Genomic DNA, 20,431 nt, shown 5'->3' with positions numbered 1-20,431 from the left:
GCCTCCCAGCTTGGCGATGTTGTAAATATCACAACAGGTCCGAGGAGGAGCTGTGAGAAAAACCAGTTGGGGAGGGCCAGATCTGTCTGAGGTGAACTACCAAAGAGCTCCTCTCTCAGGCCTCCGGGCTCTTCTGTGGGGTAGTGTTGCAGGATCTGAAACCAGGTCAGCTGCAGTCAGTCAGTCGGACCCAGAGATTCTGTTTATGGAGCTGAAGGGACTGACCTGGGTGTGGGTCCTGCTGCTCCCAGGCTCAAGGAATCCAATTAGAAGGCCATGTATTGGCTGAGAGCAGCTCCAGAGAGGGGACAGGGCATCCACCCTCTCTGCTGAGCAGAGGTCTGAACAGGCTGGACATCAGCCTAAGAGCCTGGCAACAAGTCCTGACAGGGACCATGGAGTCAGACGTGGCTCCAGGACAGGCCCTGGGATCAGAACTGGACTGAAAGGGGAGAAGGCCACTTTCTACTAGTAGAGATGATCCGAATGTTCGTGTTTCTGCACCCTTGATTGCCTCATTGCAATTGTAATATATATGTCTCCTGAGAGAGCTTGAAGTGATTTTTTAATAAAAATTTTAATCAACACATAACAATTATACCTATTTATGGGATACAGTGAGACATTTCAATACATGTATACGATGTGTGATGACCAGATCATCATCACCTTAAAAATGTATCATTTCTTTTGTTGGGAACACAGTCCTTTCTTCTAGTTATTTTGAAGTATTTCATCACTTGTCATCAACCATAGTTATCCTATTGTGCTATAGAACATTACCAGCCTATCCAACTGCACTCCATACCTTAACCACCCTCTCTCCATCTCACCTCCCACCCCTGCTGCCCGCTTCCTGGGCTTTGGTAACCACTGTTCTACTCTCTATTTTCATGAGTTGGACTTTTAACTTCCACATATAAGTCAGAGCATGCAGTATGTATCTTTTTGTGTCTAACAGTTTACTTAACATAATGTCCTCCAAGGTGATTCTCAAGGGATAGTCCCACATGTAAGTATGTGAAGCCCCTGGATATCCTCAGTAAGAATGTAGGCTTTGGTTTTGTGGTTGTTGGGCGAGGCTCAGACATGCGTATTAGAAAAAGGACTCCACATGCTTCTTATTGCATACAGATTCACCCTACAGATGGACTTCTTAGGTGTCAAGATAGGAAGGTGGGGCAGATTTATTTTGACAGCTTCTTAATGCTCTTCAAATTACACTATGCTAGTTATTCACTCCATCAAACATTGAGAGAAAAATATGTTTGGAGGTGGTAGAGTGTCTCACAATATCTATCATTTCCCTTTCTCTTCTCTGCACCAGTGTAATTCCTGAATTTCCAATGAACACTACAGCTTGAAGTCATATGAAAATCACTTGCCTGGTGTTATGGTTTAGAAGTGGTGTACCCCCAAAACTCACGTGTGAGATAATGTAAGAAGGTTTGGAGGACAAATGATTGGGTTATAGCCTGAACATAATCAGTGAATTAATCCCTGACGGGATTAACTGAGTGGTAACTGGAGGCAGGTGGGGTGTAGCTGGAGGAAGTGGTTCATTGGGGTATATATTTTGGCTATGGGTTATATATTTTGTATCTGGAGATTGCAGTTTTCTCTGCTTTCTGATCATCATGTGAGCTGGTTCCCTCTGCCACACTCTTCTGCCATGATGTCCTGCCTCACCTTGACACCTGAGGAATGGAGTCTGCTGTCTATGGATTGAGAACTCTGAAACTGTGAGCCCCTAAATAAACCTTTCCTCCTCTACAATTTTTCTGGTCAGTGAAAAAGCTGACTAAAACACGGAGCCTCCCTAATCCCTACCAGGAAACAGAAAACTCACCAGCAGGCATATATTAGTTTTCTATGCTGTGTAGTCAATTACCTCAAGCCTGGTGGCTTGAAGTGTCACCCATTTATAATCTCATGATCTGATGTGGGGGAGTCTAGGCATGGCTTAGCTCCACGTGGCTTTAATTCAGGTATGGCCCAGGCTGAATCTTGGAGTTCTTTCTCCTCAGGCTTTCATGGTCGTTGGCAGAATCCACTTCTTTATGCTTATAGAACTGAGGGCTCTGGCTTCCTTCCTGCTTTTGGCTGGAGGTCACCCTCAGGTCCACAGGCTTCATGGTAGTTTGCTCTTTGCTTCCTTGAGACCCGCTTAAGAGTCAATCCCCACACCCCTGCAAGCAGTGATGACAGATTCTTATATAAGGTGACCTAATTAAAGGGGAGTGATGTCCTATCACATTGGTCATATTAGCTGTGCTTTAGTCTACTCGAGTTACTATAGCAAGCCACTACAGATTAGGTGGCTTAAATAATAGAGGCTTTTCCTCACAGTTCTGAAAGCTGGAAGTCTGACTTAAGGTGTTTTTAGGGTTGATTTCTCCTGAGGTCTCTCTCCTGGCCTTGTAGATGTCCTTTCCTTTGGTCTTCACATGGTCTCTCTCTGTGCACATCTGTGTCCTAATCTCCTCTTCTCTTCAGGACCCCAGTCATATTGGATTAGGGTCCACCCATATGACCTCATTTTACCTTCATTATCTCTTTAAAGGCCCTGTCTCCAAATACAGTCACATTCTGAGCTACTGGGGATTAGGTATCCAATATACACAGGGTGTGATGCAGAGTATCTCAAAAAGGAAAACTGTGGTAAGTGCTATAGCAGGGAAATGAACGCTGTTGTGGCATGCTCAGATCCAGACTCCGAAGGCCGGGGGAGAATTCCTGGGGAGCTGAAATCTCAGCGTGGACATGAAGCTTTAGAAGGAGCTCGTGGGACTAAGAGGAGAGAGGCAGAGTGTCCAGGCAGAAGGAGTGACATTGCATCAGTTAGGAATGACTTCAGCTTCAAATAAGAGTATGCTGATCACAGATGACTTGAAGAATTAGGGATCTATTTTCTTCACATATAAGGACTAGGAGGAGGCAGCTTCTGGCCTTGGTTTAGCAGATCCATGTCAGGCCAGAACTTGTGATTCTCTGGGCATTTCCTTTATGGTCACAATATAGCAGTTGCTGCCCTAATATCATTTTGGTATTCAAGGCCCAACAAATGAGGAAATGCTGTGAGCAAAGTCTCTCCTTTAAATTGCAAAGCAAAAGCTTCCCTAGAAGACTATGGCTTCATTTCCATGGGTCAGACAGTGTCACAAATGACTGTCCTACCTGCATGGAAGCCTGGAAATAGGAGCATTTTGCTATCCTGTTACTGTCATGGAAATGGAAGGGAGGTGGATGCTGAGAGGGAATGTGTCAATCAATCAGGGTGGCCATAAGTGTACAAAGGGCTGGTGGTGGAGGAGCATGGTTTGATCAGAGAACAGACTGGTAAGCAGGGTTGGAGGATGGACTTGAGCAAGGAAGGGGCAAAAGGTGACAGTGGAGCACAGATGGCATTATGAAAGACAGAACAATGAGTTTACCTTTGGGAAAGTTGTCAATATCAAGATGGAGTCACTTGTGTCAAACCCACACAAACTAGGAGACTAAGAAGGTTCAGCACTTATGCACTCATGTCTGCAAGAACAATTACAAAGACTCTCTGTTGGCTCTTACATAGGCCTGTAACAAGAACTTTTGCCAAGGACTTTCCAGTCTGTGGCTTGCTACATGAGTTATGAAGACATCCAGATATATGAAAACAGTTTCCATCTCCACTAACCAACTAACATCAATTTCCATGATAAACCCCTGCAACCAGCATTCCCTTTGTCTCAAAACAACTTATGTATACTCCTCATTTTACCTTAAAAAATCCTCGCCTCCCTTTGCTTCCCTGAATGTGTCCATAGTTGCAAAGGCATGCACATTTCACATTGCAATGGCTTGCTATTCCCAGTTAAATCCTGTTTTGGAAAGCTGCTCTGTTTGTTATTTAGATTGACATCTTGAAGACATTGGAGGAAATTACATATATATGGTTACATAACAGGCCACTTCAAACTTAAGTAGCATCACACAATAAACATTTGTTACATGCACAGTTTCTGTGAGTCCAGCATTCTGAAGAGGCACAGAGGAGGTGTTGTATTAGTCAGCTTTCCACCACTATAACAAATACCTGAGATAATCAACTTACCAGGAGAAAAGATTTTATTTTTGCTCACAGTTTTGGAGTTTCTAGTGCATGGTTTGTTTCCTGTTGCTTTGGGCCTGTGGTGAGGCAGCGCATCATGGTGGGAGTGCATGGCAGAGCAAAACCACTCACCTGGGACCAAAAGAGAGGAACCAAAAGACAGAATAGAGAAGGAGACAGGGTTTCACAATCTCCTTCAAGGGCATGCCCTCAATGACCTAAGACCTTCCATTAGGTCCCACCTCTTAAAGATTCCACAATCTCCCAAAACTGTGGTCCTGGGACCAAGCCTTTAACACATGGGCCTTTAGGAAACATTTAAGGTCCAATGATAGCCGATGGCTTGTCTCTGTTTTATGGTATCTTAGGCCTTAGCCCAAATATTGAACGGCCAGATATAGAGCAAATGGCTGGGGGGCTGGAGTCACCTAAAGCTTCTTTCCTCATCTATCTGGTATGTGGGCTGGGATGGCTCAAAGGTTAGGCTCAGCTGGGCTGTAGATTGTAGACTCCCAGGTGGCCTTTCTCCAAAGCTTGCTTGGGTTCCTTATATTGTGCTGCTGGGTTTTGAGAGCAAGTATCTGTGGAGCTACCATATCAAGAGACCTGGGCTAAATCTGCAAGGCTCCCTGTCCTCTTGCCTTGGACATGACACGGAATCACTTCTGTTGTTTTCTTTTGATTACACAATCAAAAGACCAGCCCAGATCCAGGGGAAGGGGAACAAGCCTCCGTCTTTTGATGGAGGAGAGGCAAGGTGGCATTGTAGGGACCAGGTGGAATGGGCGATGTTGTCATAGCTCTTTGGGAAATCTGATCTGCCCCAGCAGATGACCAAAAGGTTTTAAGCAAGGGGAGGAATACATTCAGATTGTGGTTTTAGAAAGATTCTGGCTATGGTTTGAGAATTAGTTGGATTGGCTCAAGACTAGAGGTAGGGGAGATGGTAGGAGGTTGGTCCAAATAAAGATGCTAAGTTTGGAATCTGGACAGACTGGAGAGAGATTTTGCAGGTGAAATCTCTAGGGGATTGACTGTTTGAGCCATCTGAAGGGGCAGGAGGAGTCAGGTTCAGGTGCCATTAACTGTCATAAGCACACAGGAACAGGAAGATTTGGGGAGGACAACAGGCTCAGTTTTGAACATTTGAATTTGAGGTTTCTGTGAGACATTCAGGAAGAGTTTTCTAATGGTCATTTATATGTATAGGAAAAATTTCTAGTCTGGGGATGTTGATTCAAAAGTCATCCATGTGGTTGTTGGCTTCATACGAGGGGCCACATGAACTACCAAGGTGCTACAGGCAGAGATGTGATATAGTCAAACAAATAGAGCAGAACCACAGGGTTCCTTTGTGTGTTATTCCCAATGATATGTGAGCAAAAAGACACTTTGAAGATTTCATGTTTTGGATCCTGGCTGTCTTATAACGAGTGACACTTTGATGTTAGATATCATTGGTTGAAGATGATGGAGAACATGCAACATTGTGCTTTTCTGGCATTGTCCATCCTGTGGCAGGACTCTGGTTAGGAGTAGAGTGGACAATCCAGAGAGAGAGCAAAGCATGATGGGACCATGAAGCAACTGCGTATTTTAAAGCAGGCATCCAACAGGAGGATCCTTTATTCATTCAAACAAGGTGAATTTTGGAGTGAACATTCTCACTGCAATTAAGAACCACCGTGTGTTAGAATATGGCCCAGAAGATGACAGGAAAGAGCAAATTGCTACGACTGGGAAGAAACCTGTGGAAACCATTGGTTTTTACTCTTGGGATTCAGCAGCAGCGTCAACTGAGCAAGTTGCAAGAAACTTCTCTAAGGAACTGTGCAGTAATTCGTTCTGGTCAAAAAGGAGGAAATGCCAAAACATATCCTAATATTACAAGAGTGAATGTATCAAAAAACCCTGCTGTCATCATGGGATGAAGTGATCCATATTGCTGATCAGCTCAAAAACTTGGTCCCTATTAACACAGTGAAAATAAACTGCAGTTTCCCTCTGGCTCGCCATCTCTAACTGGAACGCATACTACACTGAAGGTTTTAGTTCTCAAATGGGTCAGGATGCTGCAGTGTGCCCCTGGGTGACCAGTTCTTGAGGAGCTGAACCTGGACTTCAGCATCTTCATTACAGAAAGGCCAAATGATGCTCTACAGATGCTCGTTATTAGACCTTTAATCTGTCAATTGATGAAAACCAGCTGTTCCCGAAAGCCTGTCTGCCCAGATTAGAACAACTAATCCTCTTTGATGTTGAAATTTCCTCTATACATTTTTAGATGATGAAATTGGGTGCAAAACATCCTTGTTCCTGTCTCTGAAGTGCTTTGCAGTAAATGACAATCAGATATCACTATGGTCATTTATCAAATGAGCTAGATAAGGTACAGAACCTGCAAGCTCTGTCCTGCCTAAAAAATCCCCTGACTGAAGGAAGCAAAGGAGCACAGACCACTTGGCAGCTCATTGTTGCCAAAACTGGTCAGCTGAAGGCCCTGAATAAATGTGAGATTCTTTCAGAAGAAAGGTGAGAAACTGAGCTTGATTACCAAATAACTTTTGGAAATGAGTGGAAAAAGATTGGTAGACATCAGAATCCAGAGAAAAACAGACCAAACGAAGAATTTCTTACAGCCCATCCTAGATACCAACTTCTCTGCTGTAAAAGGAAGATAAAATATGCAAACCAACATGATCAGAAGATCCTAACAAATCAACTGCCAGCACCAGGATATGACTACAGTCGTTGCAGTTTTATTCTGTGTAAAATGGAAATTGTCTATTAGTGAGATGGTCAACCACCTTTAACAATTTGAGGACCAGACTATTAATCATGACTGAGGTTCCCTGAAAAGAAATGATTTATTGGAATAGTTCTACTGCAAAAAAAAAAATTAGGTTTTACTACTTGCCCAAAGTATAACAAAGGATGCATTTTTTCATTGGGAAGAGACCATTTTTAGGCTTGTATACAACAGCAAAAATAAAGGTGTTAACTACTAAAACCAAAGCAAAAATCATCCCCCATCAAATGATCCATGGGTAGTTGTTAGTTGAGATGTTGTAGAAAATAAGATTTTCCAGGGAGAGAGCATAGGGGCTCATAAGAATTCTAAAGAATACCAACATTCTTAAGCCTAGGCAAAGAAGCCATAAATGAGGCTGAGGAGTAGTTAGGGAGGTAGCACTCTAAAATTCGAATGAATAGAGGATAGTAGGATTCTCATTTCTTCTGCATTTAATCTGTTGAATACTTATGAGAAAAATAAAGTGAAAAAGCTGAATATCATTCTGCTCTTATGAAAAGAAATAGTTTTAACCTCCTAGATCCACTGAAAGGATCTTGGGGTTCCCCATGGGTCCCAGGATGGCATTTAAGAACCTCTATTTAGAGGATCTGATTTTTTCTTGGGCTGCATGGGTCATATCTTCTCTTTCTCAAAAATTTGGGCGTCTCCAATGATCTGCCATTTCTGGGTCAAGAGTCTTCCAGACTCAAAGGCAGGGTTGCTTTCTGAAAGGAACTAACAAAAGATGTTATTTTTCAGTGGGACAGAAGCAGAAGCCACAACAGCACATTTCTCAGGTTAGTTTGCTACAAGGGGGTGGCAGATAATTTTGGTAAGTGTGGACAAGAAGTGGTTTGGAAGCAAAGAAAGAGGGACTAGCATGGAAAATGAGCAGCAGCATTTTTGAAGGACTCAGGACACAATGAGGTCCTTATGAAGGCTGGCAGTTTGAATACTCTAAGACTCTACTCTGGTTTTCTCCTTGCCTAATTTCCTTTTCTCCCCTAATTTCCTTTTCATATCCGTAATGTGGGTGATACTTTGATCTCACTGGATTCTGTCCTTTGTCTGGTCCTCTTTCTCTACAGATAAACATCTCTTGCTAGCCAGTTGAAGTCTTGCTAGCTACTTGACCTTTTGCAGGTTGGCTTAACCCCTCATGTCCCAGTGTCCCATACATAGGACACCTATGATAACTTAAAGTGAGCAACAATTGTATCACTCTCTAAAGCCTCACTTTCCTAACTTGTAAAATGGGAGATGATAGTAGTACCAACCCCAGGAGATTGTGTGCTTGCACAAGAAACATGCAAATCACTTAGCACAGTCAGCATCTCATACACAATAACTGTTTACGTACACTATTATTAACGAACAAATATGTTGGACCTCTGTGAGTTAGCAACCATGTGGTGCAAAATCCACTTTGCAACTTTTTGTGGGTTCTGTAGTACTAATCATTGAAATTTTGTTCTCTATTTAGAGGTGGGTGTCTGTGAACATCTTCTTATTGCTCTTATGTCTCCAATATTCATCCAATTATCATTCTTAGCTAACAATTGGTCTCATATTTCATATCTGCACAACACATCCTTATTTTCTTTGTTTAAAAAAATTAATTGACACAATGGTTGCACATATTTATGGGGCAGAGTGTGATAATTTGATACATATATACAATGTGTAATTATCACATCATCAAATCAGAGTAATTACCATTTCCATCTCCTCAAACATTTATCATTTCTTTTTTTCTTTCTTTCTTTTTTTTTTTTGGAGACTTCAAACTCTTCTAGTTATTTGGAAGTATGTAACACATTGTTGTAAAATATAGTCATGCTATTGTGCTAAGAACATTAGAACTATTCCTGCCACCTTAACTGTTTTGGTACCTATTGTCCAATCTCCATCTCCCTACTCTTTTAGCCTCTAGTGACCACTGTTCTACTTTCTACTTCTGTGAATAAACATGGAACAATAGCAATAAACATGGAAATGCAGATCTTTCTTTGATATACTGATTTCATTTTCCTATTCTTTTTGGACCCTCATATATATTCTTTTAGGAAATGTCTATTCAGATCATTTGTCCATTTTGTAGTCATTATTAATATTGTTAAACATCTCCTCACTTGTTTTTTAATTGAGAATAATTTTAGGTCCACTTTAAATCCCGGATCATGAAGCAAGTGCAGACATGCAACGTCATTTCTACATGGATTATGTCCACTCAGCTGCTTTCTCCTGGCTCCTGGCTCTAGCATGGGGGCTCAGCTGCTCTGAGGCAGAATGAGCAGAACCATCCACTTTGTCACCAAGTTTTCTCTGTCGTTTGCCCAACCACTCAATTCCAAGGTTAATTTGGCAGAAAATAAGACTCGGATTTAATGAGAATCAGATTTTGAATACTCTCATGTAGATTCTCCCCATTTCTTTTTCTTCTTTATTTTTTAAAGAAATTAACTAAAAAAAGTCCCCTTTCTTCAGTTTGTCATCCCAAGGCACTTGGATTTGACAACAGGATTGTTTAGGAAACTGTTGGTCATTTAACGTGTATTTCTTGAGAGTTTTGCAGGTCACCAACACAGTTCTTGGTTCCACCAGAGAACAGGGCGGCCAGATGAGGGGTCAGGGGCAGAAACATAAAGGAAACAAATACTGCAGAAACATTCAGGCTGCGGGCCAGGTGTGTCAGGTAGCGATTTTGGTTAACAGCAACTGACACTGACTTTAACAAAATGCAGAAAGAGGAAATTCCTGGGAAGATGTCGAGTTATTCATAGACTCAAAGGAAAAGCCTAATAACCAAGATTTGGAACCTCCAAAGCCAGAATAACTTTGAGGATCCAGAAAACCAAAAGTGACCCTTTCATTTCAACATTTCCACTGGAATCAGTGAGCTGCAATTAGTATCTCCGGGGTCAAGTTGGTGGGTGAGGAGGAGAAACAGACAGGCAGGGGTGGGGGAGCGAGGGAGCTATGGGTTGGTCTAGCTGGAGTCGGAAGTGCAATTCATGGCCAGAGTAGCTCAGAACCTCTGCTCTAACAGTGCCTCGCAATGAATAGGTTAATAATTCCCCAAAGAAAAACTGTGATGCTGTTGCAGAAGTCAGAAAAGCAGATTTGAAGCAGACAGAACTGCTCTCCCTGATTTACCGCCCTTTTATTAGAAGAGGCCCAGGGGTTTTAACTATTGCAGATTTTCCCAAATTGGATGTGATTTTGGTTCCATTGATTAGGTCTATCTGGATTTAGAGACAGGAACAACCACACAGCTCCCTATCATGAGGGGAAGAAGGCTGAGAATGGAAGCTCACTTATTTTGAAGGACCCTGACGATTTAAACCACATCCCAGGTAATCAGGGTGGCGAAGGGTCTAGGAAGCCTGATGTATTAAGAGGAGTTAAAGGAACCTCTTTAATCTGGAGGCCAGAAAAGAGATAACAGTTGCTTCACTATTGTGATGATACTAAATGAGTTAGTAGCAGGATTCAATTCCTCTTTATAATTTATTACTGGATTTTATCCTAGGAAAGACTTCATTGTAGAAATAATGTTAAAATAGGTAACTGAAACTCTGATAATTTGATATTTCTGCATTTTTGTTGATGCTTCTGTAAAATCAGTTTGAATCAGATCATCTTTGGGATCTCTCCCAATTTAAAAATTTTGTGTTCTATGAATCTCATTTTTACCAATCTCTTATTTATAGGCATGCTGTAAATAATAATATTATTTACATTGTATATTTGCTGCCAAAATTTATTCTATATAATTTATTTTTTTTCTGAGAGGGCTCATCTTCATAATCTTCTTTTAAGTTATATAAAGTCAGATGGAATTTCCAATGAGAAGCTGGTGGTTCATAGACAAGAGTAGGATATATTTGGTTTTGTCTTCTTCAACTGAAGTATATGATTCTTGTCCTTTTTATAATACTTACACATCAGACACTACTAGGTAATCATGTTATGATGATTATTATCAAATAGGAAGTTCGATACTTATCTAAACATTATGAATAGTGTAGTCTATTTGGTTACTTCATTGTATCAAGGTTTTAAAAATGGCTAGGATAAAACAAGCATAGAAACTCAAATGAAATCTAAGATCTTCATTTCAAGAGGAAGAAGCAATCACAATTTGCAATTTAATTAGGAAGACTCAATTAAAGGAATGCAGTGTCTATCCTCCTGCTGAATATTAAAGTTCAGCACAAAGGAAACCCTCGTGTGAAATGTAGTTGTGGCTAATTAGCTACAGTATATGGGCTGGAACAAGTGCTTTGCTCAGGGCTAGACAATGAACTCCGCAGGGGCCAGAGATCAATGATCATTTAGGAAGCAAGAGCTCAGAGTCACATAACTTAGAATATGCCTATTGCAATGTTTTGCAATACACAGTGCACTGCCCTCTATTTTCTCTTCACGTTCAACATGCAATTGCTGGAAACATCATGTGCTTGGTCTTATTAATAAATAATTATTAATATGCTGACTGTGCACTGAACCCCAGGCAAAGCTGACTGATCTCTGCAAACAAGTGAACTCAAGTCCCAAGGTGCTGGGCCGCTAAGTAGAATTGTTGGGGGCAGAAGTGCTTATTGGCTGTCTCGTCACCCCAGAATAAAAGTACTATGCTTAGGTTGCAGACCAACACATTCAAATCACAGTTTGATCTCTGAAAAAAGTTCAAAGATTAAACTCAGGAGTCTTGGATTTTTATGTTGTTTGGTTCCACCACCTTGAACTGCTGTGACTTTAAGATTCTTCACTTCTCTGGGCCTTATTTATTTCACCTGTAAAGGGTGTGACCAAGTCACTCTGGTTGTTATAAAAATAACACAGACTAGGAGATGGGAAAATTTAAAGATGCTATGTGAAGTTGGCTTTGCTCTTTAGAGGAAACCTGTATACAAGTAAAGACATCTTCTTTCCCACCCAAGCCACTCACCTGACCCTGCCTGATAGCAGGACCTGCCAGGGTTTGTGTTTTGGCACACCGCTGTCTGCTCTGCTTTCAGGCAGATGAGTTGTTAAGACCAGTACTCTTATTTCAACATTTGAGTGTTCACACAGGCTAGACGCTGTTCTAGGACCTGGAGGTGTGAATAAAACACCACCCAGACACCTCAAACCCTGCTCTCTTGGACATGGGTGGGATCATATGGACGGAGAGCAAGCAAACAAACCAACCTACAAAATTCACCTAACACCTCGGGGGTTAGTGTTAAGCGCTATGAGGAAAAACAAAGCTGGTTAAAGGGAAGAGTGTGTGGACGGGGCTGCTGTTTTTGCTGGGAAAAGTTTCCCTGTTAAGGTGACATCTGCACAGAGCCAATTCAAGAAAGGCAGGAGTCCGGGGGCCTCTGGGGAGCGACAATTAGGGGCCCCATGGAAAGCAACCTTGTGTGTTCAAGGATCATGGAGGAACAGGGAGGAGAGACGAGGAACCTGTGGCCTTAGTGGCATTAGTAAGCGCCACCGAGCGTTAACAACTCCCTTTCTTCCAGTTACTGGGAAGTACGTAGGGGACAGCACAGACTGGATTTAGCGTACACTGACCAGTGTGCTCCCACTAGGTGCCTTTTGGGTTCCAAGGCTCTGTGGCCATCGCCTGGAAACGCTTAATACGTTTTTTCTGTCTTTGCGTTTGTAAGTGAAGTCCGACCCCGCGATGGAGCCAGTGCAGAAGGCTCAGAGCCGGGTTCTCGGGGTTCCTGCGCCATCCCGCCTCCTTCTGCACGACGCGCGACCCGGGCGCGGGTCACCTGCAGCAGCCCTGCACCCAAGCGCCCTCACGGTGGCTGGAGGGCGGGCGAACACACCCTCTGCTCACCTGGTCACCGGCCAGTTCCTAGGGTGCTGCGGATCTGCGCCCCGCCTGACAATATCCCGGTATGCCTGAGGGCGTGTGACATTAACTAGCACCCGAGGACAGCGGGACAGATGGAGAGAGACTGCAGAACCAAGCAAAAACTTTTTCCTGTTTTTGGAACAAAAGATCCGCATCTGTATTTTACTCATACCCTTTGGTGTCCTTTTGATTAGGAACAGAGCGTCATCCCTCTTGGCCACCACTTTCTGCTGACCATCTGTGAAGTCTTCTATTAAAAACCAACCGGTCTTGTGGGTCTTGTTGCCCTCTGCTGGACAGACCGGGTATTAACTCTACTTCAGAATCTGAAGAAAATGCTCCCATGCCAGGAAATTTCAAAACCGGATCTTAGACATTGATTTAATCATTGCTTTTCTCTCTCTGGACTTTTGAAGGCTGCTGTAGATTTGAATATACAAATTTAAAATTGAATCATCCTTATGTAGGTAATTTGTGTCTCAAAACAAGCAGTCACAACACTTTAGTATCCAGTTGTAAGCTGTAAAGTGCAGCAGAAACTAACATTTTGAACAGTTGCTGGTACTGTTTTATTTTGCCACCATGTAATCCTGCTCACTGTGTATGAAATATTCTTTATAGTATTTAAAAATTATTACTGGATTGGGCCTACTTATTAATGGTCAGAGCAAGCCAAACCCATTAATGGTAACTTTGTCCAGGATTAAAGAATTTATTGAATCCATTTCTAAGTTCTATATATCTGATGACTTTTTATTTTATTGGACATTGGAAGAGTACATGGGGAATATTTACTTAATGATTGAAAAACATAAAGAATGTGATATATTGCTGAGCACTGTAATCCCAGTGGCTCAGTAGGTTGAGATAGGAGGATCTGGCACTAGGCAACTCAGTGAGACCCTGTCTCTAAATAAGATACAAAATGGGGCTGGGGATGTGGCTCAGTGGTGGAGTGCCCCTGAGTTTAATCCCCCTACCAAAAAAAAAAAAAAAGACTGATATTTAGCCATTAAATCTCTCTGTGATAGCCTCTCTTTTATGGCAACGATGATGATATGAGAACCATAGGAAGAAACTACATTGCATTTGGTGGTCTTCTGCTGTCTTTACCTATTTTGTTCTGTGTGTGCACAGCGATAGTAAAGCATAAGTGAAAGGTAAATGTGAACATCTTCTGGGTATGTTCATAGGAGTGTGATTTACATAATTCATGTCCTTGGCTAGACCCTGCTGTTTGCTGAGCACTGTGGTTTGAACTTTATCTACCTTATCTCACATTTCACAGCAACTTTGTAAGGGAGGTATTTATAATTCCCATAGAAAACTGGGGGTCAATGAAGTTAAATCAATTGTATAAGTTTGTGAAGCTGGTGACCGACAGATTGGAGTCAATGCCAGACCTGACTTACTCCAAAGTCATCTTTCCATATGCAAGATGACTGCCTAATGAATGCCTCTAACTTTGATTAGTTTTGTAGAGCATTAAAGTTGTGAGGACTTAACAGATTGTATAAAGTGATGGCACATTGCAATTCACAGATGGTAAAACTGCAGCCCGGGGAAGGAAATGACCTGCTGTAAGCTGGGGACAATCTTTTTGAATTCCCCCTTTCCTACTTCCTATGTTGTTTGGGACCTCCAAACAATACTTAGAGTGAGAGACATAGAGGAATGATCATTTCGACAAAAGTGAAATGAATTGCACATCGGTCATGGTCTAACTGTTCTGGACAGAGGATAGAAGCTAAGTAAAGAGGCTGTTCACTTTCACGTCCCCCAGTGCAAACTTCCAATCTGTTGATCATCCATTAACCAATCTTGACTGAACAGCTTCTATGTGCTAGGTACCAGGAAAGGTGTTAGACAACTAGAAATGAATAGGGTGTGAGCTCAGTGCAGTGGGTAAACAGATATGTAGACAGAAGTGCATTGCAGTGTGAGACCCACATACACACTGCTGCGAGTCTACACAACAAATGCCACCTGGAGAATCAGGGAAGGTGCTACTCATGTCAGCACACTTCAGTCGGAATTGCTGTTCACACAACAGTTTTCTAGTCCTTTTCATAATAAAATATACATCCTTCAATTTTGGGTTGTACAGACAAGAGTGTCACAGAGCTGGAAAAAATATTTTTTAAAGCAACTACATTATTTTGGCTAATAAAGAAGAGCGATGTAGATTATTACTAGGCGTTTCTGGTAAACTTAAAATTCTCTAGAGGAATTGGGCAGCAATTGAAAGTTTAGTTTCAGCTTGGCTAAACACAGTGTATTTGGAGTAGTTAAATTGGTATGCTAATTTAATTAAAAATTTAAAGTAGAGAACAAACATGCTAGCTAAAAGGGTAACTACTTATATAATCTTAATGATTTTTCAACTTAAACATTTTTCCAATTGGAAATAGAATTAATTTTAAGGCCCCCACATTATTACATTGAACTCAGGAGAAAATAAGAGGATCTAGAAATGATTAATACACCTTTCTTACTCCAGACAGAGCAGAGAATTACATATTTTTAAAGTGTTAGGAAAACAGAAAGTGAAATTGGTTATCTGTTAAATCTCAGAATTGGAAAGGATTGTTCAAAAATAGAAAAATATCAAAGGAAAAATATAGACAAATTTAACTGAAAATGAACCTTTCCTCATGTAAACTCTAAGAGACTATCAAAATGTAAGGCAAAGCATAATACAGGGGAGAAGAGTTACAGCAATAAGCTAATAATTACATTCAAATCCTAAAAATTGAAGAGAAATTCTCCTAACTCTGTGATAAATAGCTGCATTTATTGGGAATTGCTACAGCAATTACACATAACAAATCCCCTTAAAACTCAATGACTTACAACAGCAGCATTTTTTCATACTATGCTTTGATTGTGCCGGGTGAAGATAGGATGGTGACTGCCTCAGGCTGTAGGGTAGCGGTAGGTTTGGCTCCTGAATTCTGATTGGGTCCAGATCCACTCCATTGTCTCATCATTGGAAGACCAAGAATGGCCCAGGGCTGGTTCTCAACGTGATGGCCAAAAAGCAAGAGATGAAGCAACCAAGAAAGTAGAGTTAAAACCCTTGCTTATACCATAATTGCTAACCTTCTACTGGCCAAAGCAATTAATATGGGCAAAACCAAGGTGACTGGACAATACTATTCCATCTACAGGAGGAGAGGAAGGGGAATTAATCCAAATGATCAGGAGAAAAAGCAACAGACGGGCAACACAAAATAGGAAATACACAACAGATAAATGGAAAGATGATCAGCATCTTTAGCAATGTAAGACATGGAACTTAAAGCTGCACTGAAATATCATTTATTAACAAAGAGAGTATGAAAGTAATTAAATTACTCAATAGTAAAAATTCTTCCCAAGAAGAACAACAGACAACACAGGTAATTTTACAGTGCAGCTCAACTGAATTTTCTAGGAACAGATCACTCCATCTTCTGTAAATTCAGAGAATTTAGAGAGGAAATATTCTTAATGTTTTTTTATAACGTCAAAACAAGAACAGAACATGAGAATAAAGGCAAATAACAGTTCAACCTCACTCTTAAGCACAGATGGAAAACTCTGAGATGTATATCACTAATGACAACCTAATAGTGTATAAAAAGATAGTGCACCATAACAAGATACCCCAAACACTGCGGTTTGAAGAGAAGGACAGTTTTACACTGTCTGGTCTATCTGGTGGGATGGTCAGGCTGAGTTTCCTACAACTTTGTGTAAGTTGTTCCAAAGAGCACTGTTCACATCTGACTGATGAAGTCTGGGTCATTCCCATGTCGATGTTGTGGTGAACTCCAGTGTGAAAAGCTGGAGTCCAAGAAAGCAGCATTTCTTTAAGCAGGAGGCCCTTAGAGATTGCACCTTCACTCTTGGGGTGAACAGAATCTTTCACTGGATGGACAAAGGCCCAGGAAGAGGAGAATGAAAGTTTTTGGAGCAACTGGCTGCCACACTAAAAGTAACTGTGAAAAAGACGTGGAAGACCTACCTGGAGAATATCATATGATCTCGCTGGAAAATATTATTAAAGAACATTTAGGTCAACTGAATGATATTCATGCTTTTGGAGAGGAATCCTTGATATCATGAAGTTATTAATTATCTCCAAATAAAAGTTAAATGGGATTTTCACCACAGTTGGCATATTGCTTCAAAATTTACATGAAAGAGAAAAGGGCCAAAAGTAGCCCTGAAGTATAAGGTAGATGGATTTTTCCCAGCTGATATAAAGACATTATAAATTTGTGGCATTTATCCATTAGGTATTGGTGCAGGGATAGAAAAATTGACCAGCAGAACAAAACAGAGTGCTCAGAAAGAAGCCCACGTACTTACAGATCTTTGATATATAACAGAAGTAGCACTGCAGATAATTGCAAGAAGAAAATATTATTTAATAAATGGTTCTGGAACATTTGAGTATCCATATGGATAAAATTGAAATGGATTCTCACCTCCCACAAAACACAAAAATCAATTCTACTTGATTAAGTGCTTGAGATGTGAAAAGCAGAAATTCAATACTTTTAGAACAAAATATAGTATATCCTTCTAACCTTTGAATTTCTTAAACAAGACACATTAACTCATGAAAGAAAAAAATTGACTACTTGAAAAAATTGACTACCTGAAAAATTAAGGCTTCTTTAAAGAAAATGAGAGTCAAGGCATACTTGGGAGCCCTGGGTTCAACTACCACCACCACAAAAAGAAAAAAAAAGGAGTATATTTAACATATATAAGCAAATATGCAATGCACTTCTACAAATCTATGGGATAGATTACCACATACAAATGAGCTGGTATTTCACAAGAGAGAAAAAATATTTGGCACCTAACCGTAAGAAGAGGTGCTCTGTCTCATTAATAACCAGGGAAAAACCAAGCAGGACCATGGTTAAATAATTTTACCCACTAGATTTCCAAAAATCAAGAAATCTGACCACATCAAGTGTTGGAGAAGATGAGAATAAATGAGAATGCTTATATGCTGCTGGTGGGAATGTTTGTTTATACAATCACATGGGAAAATATTTGGCATTAATTTGAATACTTTCTGATAAAGAGATTTTTATGAAATGTTCATATGGACTCATAACAAAAATGGAAAACAACCCAATAAAAAATAATGGAATATTATATAGCAGTGAAAAATGAATGTACTCCATTACGTGCCACAACATAGATCAATCTTGAAACATTATGTCCAGTAAGAAGAGCAAGTTTCAGAACCCTATTTAGTATGATGTCCATTCTAAAGCTAAAAAGAAGCTTTGCCAATATTTTATTCAGTTATGTGTACGTATGTATGTGATAAAGTTATTTTGAAAGAAAGAGACGAATGGCATAAAATTCAGGAGAAACTGACATTGGGGGAGGGGTTGGTGTGGATGAAACTTAGTGGGTTGGGTCATGAGTGCACAGTTATATTGTTTTATAGCTTACATATATGTTGCATAAATTCTCATGTGTTTTTCAATGTTATATTTAAAATTGTAACAACAAGGAGAGAAATGTGCTATTTTTATTTATCAAGTTTGAAAAATTTTAAGAGGACATTAAAAAGGTGAAATAGTCTTTTCTGTACACCAATGTCGGCAGTATAAATTGGTGCAGGTTTTTAGTTAACTCTCTATATACATACATGTACATGTGTGTATAGAATCTACTACGTGAAACCATAAAGATACTAAATGCTGTATCCTAAATGATTCTGTTCTGGGGAAATAAAGAGTTTTTTAAAAAATACTATAAAAAAAGACTTTTTAAAAAATCCTGAAATTTTAAAAACGTTATGGTGTAAAGATAGGATTGTCAAGTTCTTTTCTGCTTTAGAAATGTGTCACTTTCTCTTCACTCTGCCTGGAAGGCTGTTCCCCTGGTACCTGTAACATGACACATGCATCCAAAGCACCTGTGGAGAACTCTTCTCATGTCCAAAGTACACACTCAGTCCTTCGAGTTTCTCTCAGTATCATCTTATTTATTTGTCCACAGCCCTTGCATAATCTGGAATTGCCTAGGATATAAATTCCCTAAGAGCAGGAACTGTAGCCAATGTGACTGTTGCAGTCACTTTATACTGTTGTAAAGGAGGTGCCTAATAAACACCCATTGAGACATCAATGCCTAATAAAAGAAGAAATGAATTTTCTTGGACCAAATTGGTTAAAATATGAAAGGCCTGGAAAAAATATACCAGCACTGTGCAAATTTTGTAATCATGGTTAAAATTTTGTTTTTGGTCAATACTTACCGTTCTCCAGAGAAATGCCTTTCTGAGATCTTAGATAAAATGCTAGGGGAGTCTTATTGTTAAAAAATCTCTTACAAGGTCTTCTGTGATTGTTTTTAGAAACTGTAACATAAAGTGACAAGTGGGTTATCTGGGACATTAGTAAAGCTGGGTTCCTGAGAAGGATCATTTGTATGCTATAGATTGTGTTAAAATCTATGCATACACTTTTCAGTAGGTTTTGCAGCAATCACTGAAGTTTATTCCATTGTACGTGCATGAAACAGGCAAAGGGAAACAAGAACATGTTTTTAGATACATAGTATTTTACCGATGGTCCTAAATTAATGCCACATTCTCAAGAGACTCATTATGCATCTGAAATTCAAATAGCATAGAAGAAGATTGCAGTCATTTTTATTTCACTGTTGTTTCATCCATTGGAAACATAATGGCCTGGGGGAATTTACCTTAGGTGAAGGAACAGAATTTATGATTTTGTATCATTTTCCATACTTCATGCCACCAGAAACCAAAAAGTAGAGAGGACTCCAACAAGAGGCAAAACAGACCTTCAGGGCAAATGTGAGAGAAGTGTTTGAACCACTGAGGCAACACCCAGCCAAGATTCAGGGTCTTTTAGAATAGTAACTATAGTACTCTAAATTGCAAGTGGATTTCAGAAGAAAAAACAAAGTCTTTAAGCCATGATTGAAGGGTAGATCACAGGCAGTCAAGAGCCCTGACCAACGGTGGCATCCGCACTGGATAGAGGTAGCATTTCAAAACTGCAGCTAGTGTCCAGTGAACCCTGACAAGGGAGGGGAAACAGACAGTGAAGGCCAACTCCAGAGCCAGGGAAGTTGGGCCTCTGCTTCTTCTGTTTTAAGTTCCCTGCTCTGTGGAAAGGATTTCCCTCCTCCCTGAGCCAGACTGGTAGTGGCAGAGCAGCGACAGGGATGCAGAGCAGGGCAGAAGCCCAGACCCTGTGTGTGCCCCAGGCCTCGCAGGAAACGTTCACCTATGTGCTGAGCACGTGTTCAGAACTGGGAGAGGTGGGTCCTGGTCACTGGGTGGACCCAGCTGCACACACTCCCAAACCTCACACAGGCCCAGGACTAGACTTCCAGAAAGCTGTGGGTCACCTGACCCGAAGGCCTGATGCAGTGGGTTTTCTGATTGTGAAAACCACCCTTTGGCCTTCTGTATTATTTCAATCCCTGGTTACATTTTTTTAAATTGTGGCAAAATATGCGTGACATAAAATTTACCATCTTAATAATCTTAAGTACCCAGTTGAGGGGCATTATGTATCACACTGTTGTGCGGACGCCACCACTATCCATCCGTGGAAGCTTCCCCAGAATCTCTGCGCTGATGAAACACCGACTCCCAGTCCCTCCCCTCCCTCAGCCCCTGGAAACCTCCATTCTACTT

General features: G+C 40.8%; 1 pseudogene across 1 annotated transcript in view; it reads left to right on the top strand.

Moving 5' to 3' along the window:
• LOC306659004 (tubulin-specific chaperone E-like) overlaps window positions 1–6,895 on the top strand; it is a 54,735-nt pseudogene extending 47,840 nt beyond the window's left edge. Inside the window, exon 2 of the transcript in view lies at window positions 5,522–6,895. The product of the transcript in view is annotated as a tubulin-specific chaperone E-like (transcript). The remainder of the gene's footprint in view (window positions 1–5,521) is intronic.
• Window positions 6,896–20,431: the final 13,536 nt, after the last annotated feature.

Source organism: Sciurus vulgaris, assembly GCF_902686455.1.
Source record: "Sciurus vulgaris genome assembly, chromosome: 4".
In the NCBI taxonomy this organism is placed as follows: Eukaryota; Metazoa; Chordata; class Mammalia; order Rodentia; family Sciuridae; genus Sciurus; species Sciurus vulgaris.
This window is presented reverse-complemented; position numbering and strand designations above follow the sequence as displayed.